Source organism: Halichoerus grypus, chromosome 11, assembly GCF_964656455.1.
Source record: "Halichoerus grypus chromosome 11, mHalGry1.hap1.1, whole genome shotgun sequence".
NCBI classification, from domain to species: Eukaryota; Metazoa; Chordata; class Mammalia; order Carnivora; family Phocidae; genus Halichoerus; species Halichoerus grypus.
In genome coordinates this window covers 14,115,925-14,131,897 of record NC_135722.1, presented here as the reverse complement: position 1 = coordinate 14,131,897, position 15,973 = coordinate 14,115,925, and the positions used below count along the sequence as shown (strand labels likewise).

Genomic DNA, 15,973 nt, shown 5'->3' with positions numbered 1-15,973 from the left:
CACTCCTGAACAGTGCTGTCCATAGAACTTTCTTCGATAATTGAGATATTCTATGTCTGCACTGCCCAGGACGGTGGCCACTAGCCCCGTGTGGCTTTGAGCACTTGATATGTGGTTAGTGTGACCAGGGGCTGATTTTTAAACTTGACTTAATTTTCATTAATTTAAATTTACATCTGAATAGCCACAGGTGGCTAGTAGTTACCATATTGGACGGCACAGCTCTAGAAACTGAGTGATGGGAAGAAAAAGCTTTTCCTTTAATGAAAAACATTTGGGAGAATTTTAAATAAATGCAGTACTTTTTAAGGACTCTTTACAGATCTAAATTTACTGTATCCGATTTGGAATACAAGAATATATTACATAGACTTTGATGGTTGGGATGGTTAAATATATGAAAATCCTTAACGAAAAGGGACCTTTCCTTCCATTTCTGCTCCTCCACTGTCTTCTTCCTCTTACTTCCCTAAATCCAGTTATTCCATTTCCTTTCTGTTTTTCTCTTTTCTTACCGGGGAAAAGAGCCACCTCAGTGGATAGAGGGTGGACAGGGAGAAAACTGCCTTGATTCATTTCTCTTGTGTTTACAACAAGGTCCTGGCACCGTCTCGGGACTGCCCGGACCTAGGGGAGGGCTGCCATTTGGGTCATTCATTAGAGTCAGGTAATTAAGAATAATGCAGGACAATCCAGTTGGAAAATCATGAATTTTTGAGCTGGGGGGTTCCTTAGCGGATGGTCTGGTCCAAACTCTTCATTTTATAAACAAAGACATAAAAACCCAGAAAGAAGTGACTTAACCAGGACCCAGGACTCCTGACCCCCGCCCTGTGCTGGTTCTAGAACTCCCAGTGGAAAAGCCCACATATTTTTCCAATTCTTTTTCTTAGAAACAAAAGCAATTAAAACTCAACTACACTAAACCAAACCAGACTTTTACATTTTGTTTTCCTATTCCTGAGCCTTTTAGACAGATCTCAGTAAAAATGTTTGGTCTCAATGCATGGGGAAAACATTAAAGACATTCTTTGAGTTCCTTTTGAAGAATGACTCTGTTCTAGAAATGTTTGCATCATGTGTAAAATCCTTATTATAAATGAAATTACTGAATATTGCCTGGCTACTGTAATTTATTTTGTACATTTGCTTTTTTTTTAAGAAAAAAAAGCACATGGCTGAATGTTGGTGGAAAGCAACTAACCCGAGTATGACAAGAATTTTAATTTCATTTTCAAAGCAACTAGGCAAAGCATAACAAGGTGTTTTTCATATTTAATGTTCATCTGATATGGAAAATAGCCTTTAACAAACAACATGTGAAATAGTTGAATTTAGCAGAGTTTGCATAAGAGTACTTATTTCTCCTAGCAATTAGATATTGGTGTTCTTAGAGTTAAATATTAAAGCTTTAGAGTAAAATTATTGTTTCTGACGCTTGGAAGCTGTTTGAGCTTGGGCAAGTGACTTAACCTTTCTGAGTCAGCTTCTTTGTCTTGTGAAATGGGATTAATAGGGGCACCTGGGGGGCTCAGTTGGTTAAGTGTCTGTCTTTGCATAATCTCAGGGTCCTGGGATTGAGCCCCACATCGGGCTCCTTGCTCAGTGGGGAATCTGCTTCTCTCTCTCTCTCTCTCTCTCTCTGCCCCTCTCCCTGGCTTGTGCTTTCTCTCTCTCTCTCTCTTTCAAATAAATAAATAAAATCTTAAAAAAAAATAAATGGGGTTAATAATAGTACCTGCCTCAAAGATTAGCTGTAAGAATTAAAAGAGAATCTATGTAAAGCTTATAGCATGGTACCCGACACCTGCAAGCAAATGGTCATCATTGACTTACTATTACTATTATAAGATAATGTGAGCTTTGCGAAATAAGTGCTGCACAAGTGAAAATTATTTTAATTATACTGATATTTTGAAAACATTTTAATTATAAAAAGGACCTCAGATTCTTTAAGGGAAAATTTGAAAATAAAGAAAAATATGGAGGGGCGTCTGGGTGGCTCAGTCGTTAAGCGTCTGCCTTTGGCTCAGGTCATGATCCCAGGGTCCTGGGATCGAGCCCCGCATCGGGCTCCCTGCTCAGCGGGAAGCTTGCTTCTCCCTCTCCCACTCTCCCTGCTTGTGTTCCCTCTCTCTCTGTCTCTCTGTCAAAATAAATAAATAAAATCTTAAAAAAAAAAAAAGAAAGAAAAATATGGAAACAATAAAGATCACCCATAATGCTACCATTCAAATGCAACCTCTGGCACTTCTTTTTTTTTTCTAGATGCAGTGTAGGTTTATCTTGTGTATATCATTTAAAATTGGATTTCTGACTTTCACATTATTCCACTATCTTCATGTTCTTTGTTAGAGCAAATTTATCGCCCACTCAAAGCAAGCTTTACTTGCTTCGAGACTTCATGCATGTCCTTCTCCTATTGAGGGTCCTTCCCCTTCTCCCAGTTTATCTTACTGTACTTTTATGGATCTCTGTAACTTGTTCAATGTTCCTTTTGGAGTTAGCAGAGGAGAAATCAATGACTCTCAACTCGGACTGCACAGAAGCACCAGGAGAATTTAAAAAATGCTAATACTCAACATCCTAATTTTATCAACATTTCTAGGGATGGGGCTGGGCATCAGTATTTTTATTTTAAATTTTTTAAAAAGATTTATCTTATTTTAAAAAAAGATTTATTTATTTTTGAGAGAGAGAGCGCACAAGCAGGAGGGCCAGGGAAAGGGAGAGAGAATCCCAAGCAGACTCCGCACTGAGCATGGAGCCCTCTGTGGAACTTGATCTCACCACCCTGGGATCAAGACCTGAGCCCAAACCAAGAGTCAGTCACTCAATCGACTGCACCACCCAGGCGCCCCTATTTCATTTTAGAGAGGGTTGGGGGAGGGAGCCCATGTGTTGGGGGATGGGCAAAGGGAGAGAGAGAAGGAGAACCTCAAGCAGACTCCCCACTGAGCACGAAGTTGACAAGGGGCTTGATCCCAGGACCCTCAGATCACGACCTGAGTCAAAATCAAGAGTCGGACATTCAACTGACTGAGCCACCCAGGAGCCCCCGGTATTTTTTAAAAGCTCCCCAAGTGTTTGTTTATGTAAAGAAACACATAAATAATTGTATAATTTTCATTATTATTGCATATCTTTCCTAAATACACACTGCTTTTTTTTTTTAAACTGAAAAAAACCTAAATTTTTGTGGTATTACTGCCAAAAATGCATAGCTGGAATCTAATCATTAGGAAACATCCAACAAATCCAAATAAAGGAACATTCTACAAAATGTCTGGCCTGAATTCTTCAAAAATGTCGATATCTTAAAAGACAAAGAAAATTTTTGAAACTATTCCAGAGTAAAGGAAGCTAAGGAGACATGACAACTGAATGTAAAATGGAATGTGGATTTTTTTCTGCTATAGAGATTATGGAAATAATTTGAGAAATTTAAATAAAGTCTGAAGATTTGAAAATAATATCATCATTAATAAAGGATTGAGGGATAAAAGGGCTTCGTGTCTAATTTAGTGTCAAAGATTCAGAAAAAAATACATGCACTAGGTATATATGTGTGTATATACGTGTGTGTATGTGTGTATCTATATATATATGCAGAGAGAGAGAGACAGAGACAGAGAGAAAGAGAGAAACAGATTCAGAGAGGAAATGATAAAGCAAATTAGGTTAAGTGTTAACATTTGGGGAATCTGGGTGAAGGATATAGTACAATTTTCTTGCAAATTTTTCATAAGTCTGAAATTATGTCAAAATAAATAATTTAAAAAAACCCAAATTCTTATAAGGACCTAAAAAAGGAATAAAATAGGGACAGAATTTTAAAATGCAGAAAAACCCACTTTTTTTTGTTTTTGTAAATATAATCTATAGCTACACGGAAAGAGATGTTACTTAAGAAGAGATTATTCTCAGAATAGAGGCGAGGGAGCTTTCTGGGCTTTTAAGTATCTGTCGATTTAAGGATCCAACAAATGCAGGCAGAATACCTCCAACAGAGGGCGGTGCAACCTTATGAAGAATGAATCACATCACAAGGGTTTTGGGTTAACATTACCCAAGGTAGATTCTAAAGCATTAACAAATGGAACAGAGGCATTGAGAATCTTAGAGCTGAATATATACATCCCATTTTACAGATGAGCAAACTGAGACTCAAAGAGGGAAAACCACTTGCCCAAAGTCATTGTCACAAGCAGCACAACTGTCTTGCAGATAACAACCACAGCTATCATTTATCAGAGGCTTATTATGTGCAAGGCACTGCACGTATTAAGCACTTTATATGCGTTAGCTCTTTAATTACACCCCCCTTTTTTTTAACCTGAAGTTGAGGCTCAGAGACATCAGTAACTTACCTGACGTAACTAACGAATGAGATTCCACCTGTGCCCCCCAGCTAACATGCCATTCTGTCCTACAGCTCTGCTGGGATACCTACCTTTGGAGAACTGATCACCTAATAGGGGTACAGAACACAGCTGTTGAAACAGAAATTTATGTTGGCACCTGCTGATGGATGCACGCACACAAGGATCCAGAGATTCAGTGAAGGAAGATTCCTGGGACTGAGGGAAGCAGAAACGGTAGAGCGTGTGTGACTTCTGGAAATGGGTAGGTTTGGTGATGGTGAAGGGAAGGCAGAGAGGAGAGAGTAGACAGAAAATAGGGAGAAAAGCATAAGGTCTTGCTGGGGAAGGCAGTGAGGCTAAAATCTTGACTCCTCTCCTTGCTACCCTATGTCAGCCTCTAATGAATCCATCAGCTAGTCTTGTTAGTTCCTTTTTTTTTTTTTAAAGATTTTATTTATTTATTTGAGATAGAGAGAGTGTGCGCGTGCACAAGCAGGGGGGAGGGGGTGCAGAGGGAGAGGGAGAAGTAGGCTCCCCGCGGAGCAGGGAGCCCGATGTGGGACTCCAAGTGGGGCTGGATCCCTGGACTCTAGGATCATGACCTGAGCGGAAGGCAGATGCTTAACCCTGAGCCACCCAGGGGCCCCTCCAGAACGATTTTCTTCCAAGTCTCCACGTGGCTGTCCCCTTCTTCTCCACTGTCCCCCAGTGGAGTGGGGTCTGAAAGAGAACTGGAAATGGGATCAGAAGGGCCGAGGTGGCAGCTCGTCCTGATTCTGCCGTTAGGGTTTGTGGAGAACACCGTTTGACTCAGTCTTTAAAGGGTTAACAACCAGGTCAGGCGATTTTAGAGTTTAAAAATCTTAGCCCCAGATGGGACCCAGTCCACATCTTTTCATTTTACAGAGAAGAAAAAAATGAGATTAGAAGTGGGAAGTGACTTGCCCAAGGCCAGAGGGCCAGAAGAGCTTCCTCGGGCTTCCGGAAGCATTCCATCTCTCTGACTTAGCTTTCTTCACCTAGAAAATGCAGAAACCAAGTCTTCTGCACAAGAGCGAATAAATACTGTGAGAGAGCTTTGCAAACTGAAATGGGTGGCTCAGGTGATATTTTAGTATGATCTGGCCATAACTGCCAGTTTGGCTTTAGCTCAGGCTCCGATTCATCCTTTTGACAAACTTTTATTTAGTACCTACTAACGCAGGTCTCAGCACCATAGACATTGCGGCCAACACAGCCCCTACCATTCTGAATCCTCACAGCACTTACAGTGAGGGGCTGTGTGCGTGTGCGTGCGCGTGCATTTGTGTGTGCGCGTGTGCATTTGCGTGCGTGCACGTGTGTGGGGATAAGTGCTATGGAGAAAAGTAAAGCAGGCGGGGCAATGGGGAGTTGCCAGAGGTGGGAGAAGGGCTGGGATTGTAAGTGGGGCTGGGGTGGGGTGTCAGGGTGTCTCAAGAGAAGGTGACCCTGATTCTGGACTGCACTTAGCACAGTGAAGGGGGACCTTTTAAAATTTAAATTTTTTTTTTTTTTTTTAAAGAAATGTATTTGTTTTGGGGCAGCAGAGTCTGGAGGGAAAGGCTGATTTTGCTGGGCTCTGCATTGATGACCACCCGACACTGCCTTGGAGTCAAGGCTGCAGAAGTGAAACCTTTGTCTTCAGCACTCTTCAGACCGTCAGATGCAACTTCCCGCTTCCTTCTCACGGACCAGACCCAAGCAAATGACCTCAGGGAGTAGCAGCAATAATTTGCATAAAGGCTGATTGTCACATCTTCTTTGAGTAGTTTGGGAAGGGGGCAGGAGCTGACATGGTGTGCTGAGTGCAATGCTGGGCTCCCAGGTACTCCATTTCCTTTTATCCTCCAGGCAGCCCTGTGAGTGGGATACTATTGTTCCCATTTTGTAGTTGAGGGGACTGAGGCTCAGAGTGTCCATGTGAGTTGCTCAACATCAGCACAACGGGGAAGTGACAGACCAGAGATTTAAACCCAGATCAGCTCCACATCCTGTGCTCTCTCTTGTGACATCACCGTCCCTTCCTGGGACTCCAGGCTGGAGTGGTTTGAATGCAGCTATTGAAATCTTTCCCATTAGGAATTGAGAAATTACATCGTCCAAATCCATCATTTTATAGATCGAATGAGTTAGCAATATGGATGTGTGTCTAAACACCGGGTAGTTGGCGCTGTGTTGGCTTCCTGTCTTCACAGATTAGAAACCAGAGGTTTAGGGAGATGCCCAGGTTACTTGCCTGAGGTTACACAACAGGTTTAGCAGCAAACCTATTCTCTAAGGCTGTCTCTGGGCTTCTGATCTTTTCACACACCCCTCCCCCTCCTCCCCAGCCATGTAAGGCTTAGAAGTCAAGAGCTGTAGTGTCAATGACGAGGAGAAAGAGGAAGAGCTATCAGGCCTAGAGGCCCTGACGCTTTCTTAGTTCAGAAGGATATTGAGAAAGTCTAGAAGTCCCCCGTCCCCTACACCCCTGTCCCTTGCCCCTGCCCCTCCTCCCCCTAGATAGGGAGGGATGGGGATGCGAGAGAAAACCTCTCTGGATGGCTTGTATTCGGATTTACAGCCAAGCACTCCTGGGTGCCAGGCACCCAGTCCCAACCCTTCAAGCCCTGGCAGGTTAGTGAGGGACCAAGAAGCAACCACACACTGAAATCTCAGAGTTCAGTGCTACCGCTGGACTCAGCATCGGGTGCTGTGGGGGCTCAGGCTCAGGAAACACGAAGTTGAGCGATGTCTTCAAAGCCACAGGGCTGGCAGGGGCTTTCTGTGATGTCTTCACATGGTGATGCTTCAGCAGAAATTCCCTGAAAATATCCACTCCCGTGTTTATCAATGAGCAGTGACATTTTAAGGCTTCCATGAAAATGATTATTACAGGGGACACCTGGGTGGCTCAGTTGGTTAAGCATGGGAATCTTGATTTCAGCTCAGGTCATGATCTGGGGTCGTGAGATGGAGGCCCCCCCCAGTCGTAGAGCCTACTTAAGATTCTCTCTCTCCCTCTGCCCCTCCCTCCCCTGTGTGCACGCACTCTCTCTCTCTCTCTCTCTCTCTCTCTCTCACACACACACACACGCAAGAAAATGGTTATTACAGGTGAATGGCCAGGGTGGGTGCGGTATGGGGCCAATGACAAGGAGCAGCCACAAGCCTGTGTGTGACGCTGAAGTCACTGCTGAGATTTGGCTCTCATTTATGTTGCACAGACTCCCAACTGTCCTTACATGGGATTTGCTTTTTGGAGGGCTTTGCTTGGAGAGGCAGGACGGTGGTGGGCATTGAGGGCTGCTGTATGGGGCTGGTGGTCTTGGCTCGGCATTCAGGGCGTGAGCCAAAAGAGCAAGGATGATGGCAAGAGCTAATTTTTTTTTTAATTTTATTTTTATTTTTTAGCTTTTTAAAAAAATTTTTTATTGTTATGTTAATCACCATACATTAGGCAAGAGCTAATTTAATGGGCCTCTCTGCAGGACCGGGCTACATCTTGGAGGTGGGGGTGGGGCTGGTGTGTGCGTGTCTGTGTGTGTGTGTGTGTGTCTCCCACCTAGTACCCGGTAAAAGGCTAAGGGGGGGGGTGCAAATCAGGAGGAAGCTTGGCTCACATTGAATCTTCCCACTACCCCGGCAGGTCACTTGATTTTTCTTCCCATTTCAAGGATGAGAAGATGGAGGCTCAGGGAACTTCAAGGTCACACAAGCTGTAAAGATTAGAACTCAAGTCTATCTAGGCTCCATTTTGTACATGGATGTGTGTGTGTGTGTGTGAGAGAGAGAGAGAGAGAGAAGGGGGGACTTAATTTCTTCTTTCTATTTTAATGAGAAAATGCTATGGAGGGGGTGGGGGAGGGGAGAGGGAGGGATGCTGGCAGTTTCTGTTTCTAGGAGTAAAGGTTCCACATTTCTGGACCTGTCTCTCTTTGTTTGGAAAATTCACCAGGATGGGCCTTTATACAAACAGAAGCAAGTCCCCACCTACCGTCCTTGGGGAGGAGGTGGGGTCACCCCAATCTCTACACAGACTCAGCGGACTACACCGAACACTGATGTAGTTCTCTTTAATGATGTGAATTGGTGTCTTCTTAATGGACCTTCATCCTTGAGGAGTAGGGGAGAAATAGTCCTGGAGAGAGACTCCAGCTGGACAGTAGATGTCTCCCTGGGGGCTATTGAAGATTGAATAATGGAAGCAAGGAAGGTACTGGGGGCCCTTATGACTGCCTCCTCTGAGCAAATCATTCATTCATTCACTCATCCCTGTATGTCATGGGCTCTGCTAGGCTTTGGGAATACACCGGTGAGTTGTCTCGAGCTGAACTTTGGGGGAGGGGGCGGTTATAAGCAAAGCAGCCCCAAAACAGGGTAGCTAAAATTGGAGCTGACTATTGGACCTGTGAAGCTGGGATTTTGATGTCAAGGTGGTGGGAGAAGCAGAGGCTCTGAGTTATATTAATCTTTGGAGATTTTAAAATTGGGAAGATCAAATGGATGCTAAGATAAACTTACAGTTAGAATCTGGAATCAGGGAAATGCAGTTTCGAATGTGTTTGGCCAGTAGAGATGATCTTTTTAATTTTAATGGTAATATCTATGGGTGGGGATTGCGTTCCCATCTTCCTTGGTTCTCACCACTCCTGGGCAGCCCCGCCTGAATCACTTTTGTCCCTTATCGACCCCCTGCCCAGCCCCAATGGCTAACAGAATTTTCCACCCTAACAGTAGATGTGTCAGAGCTTTGAGAATCTGTTTATTCAAGCCAATGAACTGGAAGCAGATTTGCAGAATGCTGTAAGGTTTTAAACTTTGAACTTTTCTCTGATTCTCACTGTAAAGGAATAATGGTGATCTTGATTGGTGACCTTTATTGGTGATAATGATGATTGGTGACAAATAACTGTGAATAAGCTGACATTCCTTTACATTCATTCCACATTTGGTTATTGAGAGCTGCTGTGTGTCGTCAGCACTTTTGTAGGTCTGGGGAATACAGCAGGGAAGGAGACAGACAAATGTGGGACTTGAATTTCAGTGTGGGTGGAGGGAGATAGACAGTAGAGAAGATACATGAATAACATGTATAGGCTACGAGACGATGATAAGTACTAAGGAGAAAAAGTGGGAAAGAGTAAAAGTATTGGAGGAGGAGGAGAGGTTACATAGGGTGGCCGTCGTCGTAGGCCTCACCGAGACAATGATTATTTAGTCAAGACTGAATTAAGTGAGGGATGTGGCCACCCGGGGCAAAAACATTCTAGGCAGAGAAAACAGCAAGTGCAAAGGCCCTGAGGTGGGACTGGCTTCATGTGTTAGAAGGGGTATCAATACATCATGCACTGCTCTACGCTCTTTCACTCCATTGAAGGATGTATTATTATTGTTCCCATTTACAGATGGGCAACCTGTGGCCAGAGAATCTAAGAAACTTGCCCTGGGTTAAATAAAAGGCAGAGCCAGGCTTCTAACCCAGGCAGTCTAACTCCAGAGCTAGGTTAAAGAAGTGATTTCATTAGCCTGGGTAGACCCAGGTACTGAAGATTTACACCTCCAGCTCCAAGCAGCCTTACCAGCCCTGGAGGAAAACCCTGGGTGTGGTGCCAGGGGAGGGAGTGACTCAGGCCTTGGCTGGCTTCCTGCTGAGTCATTGCTGATGGGCTGTGGAGGGAGGCGAGTGGCATTCAGGCCTCACCTCCTCACGCTGGCAGGTTCCTGCCCTTGGGGGGGGAGATGCCTGGCAACAGGCCTTAACCACACACCGGCAGTGGATGGATTCGTCTGACTTTCCCAAGAACTTCGTTGTGAAATTGTGGGTGGGCTCCATTTCCTGGTGTTGCCCCACAGCCAGCAAGGGGGAGCAGCCCCGGAGGCTGACTTTCTGCCCAGCCTAGCCCTGAATTCTCCAAAATGTCCTGTATGGACACATTCTGTCCCTTGTCAGGCTGATGGTCAAGAGCAACTAGCGGTGTGTCTCGCAGGCCCCCTGCAAAGAACAAGGTGCCCGGGGGCAGCCACACCCACCACGCTGGGCCTCATGATGCTCACCCTCTTGACATATTCATTCCCAGATAAAGCAGGGAGGGAATGGGTAAGTGCTACAATACGTACATCGAGTTTGCTAAGATTTTTAAAATAGGGATTCATGAATAATAATAGCTAACATGTCTTGAGCCCTTACTATGTGCCGGACAGTTTTCTCAGCACATAACATGTCTTACCTAATTTTCAAAACTCTCCCAACACCTGATAAGAGAGATGCTTTTACCATTTTTTAGATATGAAAATGGAGGCTCAGAGATGTCACAGCTAGGAAAGGGCAGAAAGGGCATTGGGCACAAAATCCTGGAGTCAGGAAGGTGCAGGCTGGATTTGGGGAGCTCTGATGGGCTGGTGGAGAGCAGAGGATGGAGGAGGAGTACAGTGAGAGACGGAGCTGTCGGATGAGAGAGGGCGCCGGGCCCAGACCATGAAGTTGGACTTGAGTTCGTGGTGGTTGGGAACCACTGAAGATGTTTCAGTGTCTCCCTTTGGTGCCCCAAGGCCGTAGCTTTGTTGCTTTGGTTTAGGGTCGCCTTGGCACATGAATCAGGATCGAACAAAAACAGTAGGAAGAACTCAGACTCTGTGGTGAGGAGATGTCTCATTTGCTCCTTGCTCACCAAGAGTCCTCTGCATTTGCTGAACTTGTGCGGCAGAATATCCTTAGATAAAGAGCTGTATGTTCCAGGAAATGTCCTGACAGGTGCTGCCCATAGCTGGCGGGTCCTCTCCTTTTGCTCCCCCCGCCCCAACCTCTCCTGATTCAACTCTTTTCCTGGCTTTCACCTCTAAGTTCCCCAGCTGTAATGTGCACATTAGTTGTTTCTGTTCAGCTGGCATTCCTGCTTTTTTTCTGCAAAACTTCTCCCCGTTCTCATTCTGTGATCTACTGAGTTTGCCTCACGACACCTTCTTGTGGTCGGCACCATTAGTTACCTGCCCAATCTAGTCTCCCTCTTCTATAGCTTAAGAAACCCCAAGTTCGTTCTGCGTGATGTCACCACATGGCCAGCCCCAGGCAACGGATCATGATACGTCTAAGCCAACAATGGCCCTGTTTCCAACCCTCCCAGACTCCCTTGCAGCTAGGGGCATCCATGTGACCCGGTTTTTATCACTAAGACCTGAGGGGAAGTTGGCTCTGTGGCTTCCGAGAAAGTTTTTGATTTTTTGACAAAACAGTTCCAGTTTCCTCCCCCTGCCCGCGACAACCCCTTTCCCCTGCCCCCCACTTAACCACAGTCATGACAGCTAGAGCTTGCTGCAGCTGGAAGGGTGTCCACTGAGGGTGGCGAGCAGCCGTCAGGTGGGGGAAGCCTGCCTTCTGAGGAGAGAATACAATCAGACCCAGAGAGAAAAGCAACAGGGCAGGGAGATAAAGAGAAAGGGAAAAGTTGAGGCCTCCTTTGAATGTTTAGCTTCATAGGAAACTGGCACCATGCCTGGAGCTCCAAGTTATGTGAGCAATATACATGCTTTTCTTCTTTCCGTATGCTTGTTTGAGATGGGCTTCCATTACTTGTAACCAAAGGCCCAGGTCTCCTATCTTAAGGGTGAATGTCTAGCAGGGCTCCCGACCTTCCTCTGCCTCTAACACCTGTGACCTTGACCAACTATTATGATGCGCATGAGGGTTCCAGTCACATGTCATCTACCCACCCGCCCTCAACCTCAGCACCTCCCACCCTAAACCCAACCCCACCCCTACTCCCCACCCCCACCCTTCCCCATCTCTACCCTTTTCTTTTTCCTAAAGATTTATTTATTTATTTTAGGTGGGGGAGGGGCAGAGGGAGAGAATCTGCTTCTTTCTTGGTAAAAAACCGGCCCAAGGGAATGAAGAATGAGGAAAGCCAGGGTGTCACTATATACCAAGGCCACTTCAACTCCACAATGTCCTCAGGGTGCCCTGGCAACACCGCAGTTTGAGAAACACTGAGATTAAGAAATGGGAGTCAAAGAGAAAGCAGCGAGCTGGGTGGGCAGGGGTAGGATGGGGTCTGTCTGATCTGGGAGAGACCTTAGAGGCCATGCACCCATTCTCTGGTTTGTTCATTCATACAACACATGGTTTGTGCCTTTCTTCTTCTTCAGCTTGAGATAGACTTGACATATAGCATTATATTAGTTTCAGGTGTACAACAGAATGATTTGGTATTTGTATATATTGTGAAATGATCACCACAGTAAATCTAATTAACATCCATTATCCCAGATAGTTATAAATCTTTTTTTCTTGTTTTTTTTAATCTTTTTGTCTTGTGATGAAAACTTTTAAGATCTATTCTCTTAGCAACTTCCAAATATGCATCACAGTATTATTTACTATAGTCACCAAGCTGTGCATTATATCCCATGACTTATTTATTTTATAACTGGACATTTGTACCTTCGGAGCCCCTCACCCATTTCACCCACCTCCACAACTCCCATCTCTGGCAACCACCAAGCTGTTCTCCATACAACACATTTTTGTTGAGCACCTCCTTTGGGCCAGACTCAAAAATGATCCCGGCCTTCTCCATATAGGTGAGGAAATGTGAAGTACATATATGAAAAATATAAAAGAAAGAAACTGCCTGGTGAGTGTCCCATCTTCCCTCAGGCTTCTCAAAGAGAAAATGATCTTTAAAATAAAACAAATGAAGTCCAGATTGGCAATGAGAGAGCCTCACTCTTGGGTGGGATTTGGGACATTAAAATGAGGTGTCACATTGAGATTTAGAATCTCTGTTCCTGGAAACCTTCAAGAATGAATACCTAAACCACCGACTCATCTTTAATAGGCAGCTCTGTGGGGGTACTGCGTAAAGCAAAGGCTTCCGAGTGAACAGACTTAGGTTTGAATCCTGATTCCTTCCTTCCCTCCCCCCTCCCTCCCTCCCAGCCTTCCTTCCTTTCTTCCTTCCTTCCTGAGATCAAGGCTTTTATTTTATTTAATTAATTTATTTAATTTTTTATTTGAGTATAGTTGACATACAATGTTCTATTAGTTTCAGGGGTACACCATAGGGATTCACAATCTCTATATGTTATGCTCTGCACACCACAAGAGTAGCTACCATCTGTCACCATGGAGAGCTAGTACACCACCATTGACCGTGTTCCCTATGCTGGACCTTTCATTCTCATGACTTATTCATGCCACAACTGGAAGCCTGCATCTCCCACTCCCCTTTACCCATTTTGCTGTTTCCTATTTTGAAATGTGTGGTTTAGACAAACTGCTAAACCTCTCTGAGCCTTGATTTCCTTAGAGTTATTGTGAGCATTGTATGAATATAATAATACTATAATGTTTTTTGAGGGCTTAACTATATTCTGGTTCTGATCTAAGCTCTATAAGCTTATTAACTTATTTATCCTCACAACAAATGAGGAGACCAAGGCATAGAAAGGTCAAATACCTTGCTGGTCCGTTGCCGAGCATGACTTTGAAGTCATCAAGTCTGGTTCTAGAGCCTATGCTTATGAGCGGTTCACTTACTGCTGCCCTTATTGGTAAAATTGAGATGACTCACTCATTTTAATCACTAGAGAGGATATTGAAGTGGTAAAATGCATGGGCTCTGGAGCCAGATTTCTGTGGTACAGATTCTTGGCTTATCACTCATTAGCTGTGTGACCTGAGTTGTGAACAAATCATTTACATTCTCCATCCCTATCTTGATTTCCTCATCTGTAAAATGGAGAGGGTTTTTATGAGGATTGAGTGAGTTATACAAAAAACTTAGAATTGTACCTAGTTCAAGGGAAGTCATCCGTGGATGCCACCACTGTTGTCTTTCAGGTGTTATCACTCCCTCAGGGCGGCCTCCCCTCCCTATCTGAATTATGTTCCTCCCTGTTATTCACCCTCATAGCACCCTGCTCCTTTCTTATGTAGCACATAGGACTCACACCAATGTATTTCTACTGTATTTCTAAGAGATAGAAAACCATGACATAAAGCTTTCCTATCACTTAGAATTTTCATTTGATGCATATTGAAAGAGCTTTTTTAAAAGTCTTATTTAGAATAGATTTTTTTCAAAGATTTATTTATTTTTTAAAGAAAGAGAGACTGAGAGAGAGTGTGTGGGGAGGGGCAGAGGGAGGAAGGATCTCAAGCTGACTCCCTGCTGGATGCAGAGTCTGATGCAGGGCTTGATCCCATGACCCTGAGATCATGACCTGAGCCGAAATCAAGAGTTGGATGCTTAACCAACTGAGCCATCCAGGGACCCCTAAAGATTTTATTTTTTAAGTAATCTCTCCATTCATTGTGGGGCTTGAACCCACAACCCTGAGATCAAGAGTCACCCGCTCCACCAACTGAGCCAGCCAGGCACGCCTAGACAGAGAGATTTATCATATATCAAGCTGCTCTGTTTCCTTGCCTTTTTAGTTCACAATAACTTTTCATTTCAATGCCAAATCAGCATGGAGTCTTTTTTTTTTTTTTTTTTAAGATTTTATTTATTTATTTGACAGAGAGAGACACAGCGAGAGAGGGAACACAAGCAGGCGGAGTGGGAGAGGGAGAAGCAGGCTTCCGGCGGAACAGGGAGCCCGATGCGGGGCTCGATCCCAGGACCCTGAGATCATGACCTGAGCCGAAGGCAGACGCTTAACGACTGAGCCACCCAGGTGCCCCAGCATGGAGTCTTTTTGAAGACTTTGTAAGTGGTGATTAAACTCAGCACCTGTACCGCTAAGAATGCACAACGCTCAAGGAAAAGGTAGAAGAGATGGAGAACTGTGAGCAGGTTTGTGCATGTGTAGTCAATGCCAGCTCCATCACAACCATCACCTGGCTGTCTGCAATTTGAGATACCCCAATTACAATACACGACCTTCTTTCAGGAGTGTAAAAATATGAAAAAAAAAGTGTTATACATTTGATGATGAAATACAGTATTAAAACTTAAATGTCCCCCTACCATCCAGTTGCATGGTTCCTTATTTGGTTTTCCAAAAGCCCACCATGGTTTAGAGCAAACCTATGTAGGTTTTCCTTCTAAGTATGACTTAGTAATGACTTTGTGTTGGTTAAAGCAATGCTAGCTGCTGTAAAAGATAAATCCTAAAACTGCATCAGTTAACACTATAAACACTATACATTTAACAGGTCAAGAAATGAGGCTCAAAGATATGAAATGATGAGCCTAATACCATGTTGCTCTGCAGTCATGGTGCTGGAGTGGAGCCTCATCTACATATGCTCTTCCCATTACATCCACTTGCCTCTTTGACTTATACAAGAAAGGCAAAGAGAGAGAGAGAGAGAGAGACACTATAGTCCTTTTCATATGGAGCCGATTCACTTAGAGGGTATCCTTTGCTTTTTCCGAGGCTGGAGATTTCACCCATAGTCAGTTACCTCTTACCAGTGGATCAGAGGAGACCAGGCTACAGTGTTTGCTACCTGCCAACAGCCTGGGTTTCTTTTGGATGGGTCTGGCTGTGAGGTACTCTTCTGGGTACATGACATTTGGGAGCAGTCATTTTGACAATGAAGATATATCTATAGATAAAAATTGTAGATGAGATGTAGATATAGACATTAAAAAGAGACT

At 44.3% G+C, this 15,973-nt stretch overlaps 1 long non-coding RNA gene across 1 annotated transcript in view; it reads left to right on the top strand.

Moving 5' to 3' along the window:
• Window positions 1–15,370, top strand: part of LOC118523772 (uncharacterized) — a 76,159-nt gene extending 60,789 nt beyond the window's left edge. Inside the window, exons 2-4 of the long non-coding RNA XR_013442337.1 lie at window positions 4,436–4,626; window positions 5,908–6,210; window positions 14,889–15,370. This is a non-coding gene — a long non-coding RNA (uncharacterized LOC118523772). The remainder of the gene's footprint in view (window positions 1–4,435; window positions 4,627–5,907; window positions 6,211–14,888) is intronic.
• The last annotated feature ends 603 nt before the right edge of the window (window positions 15,371–15,973 follow it).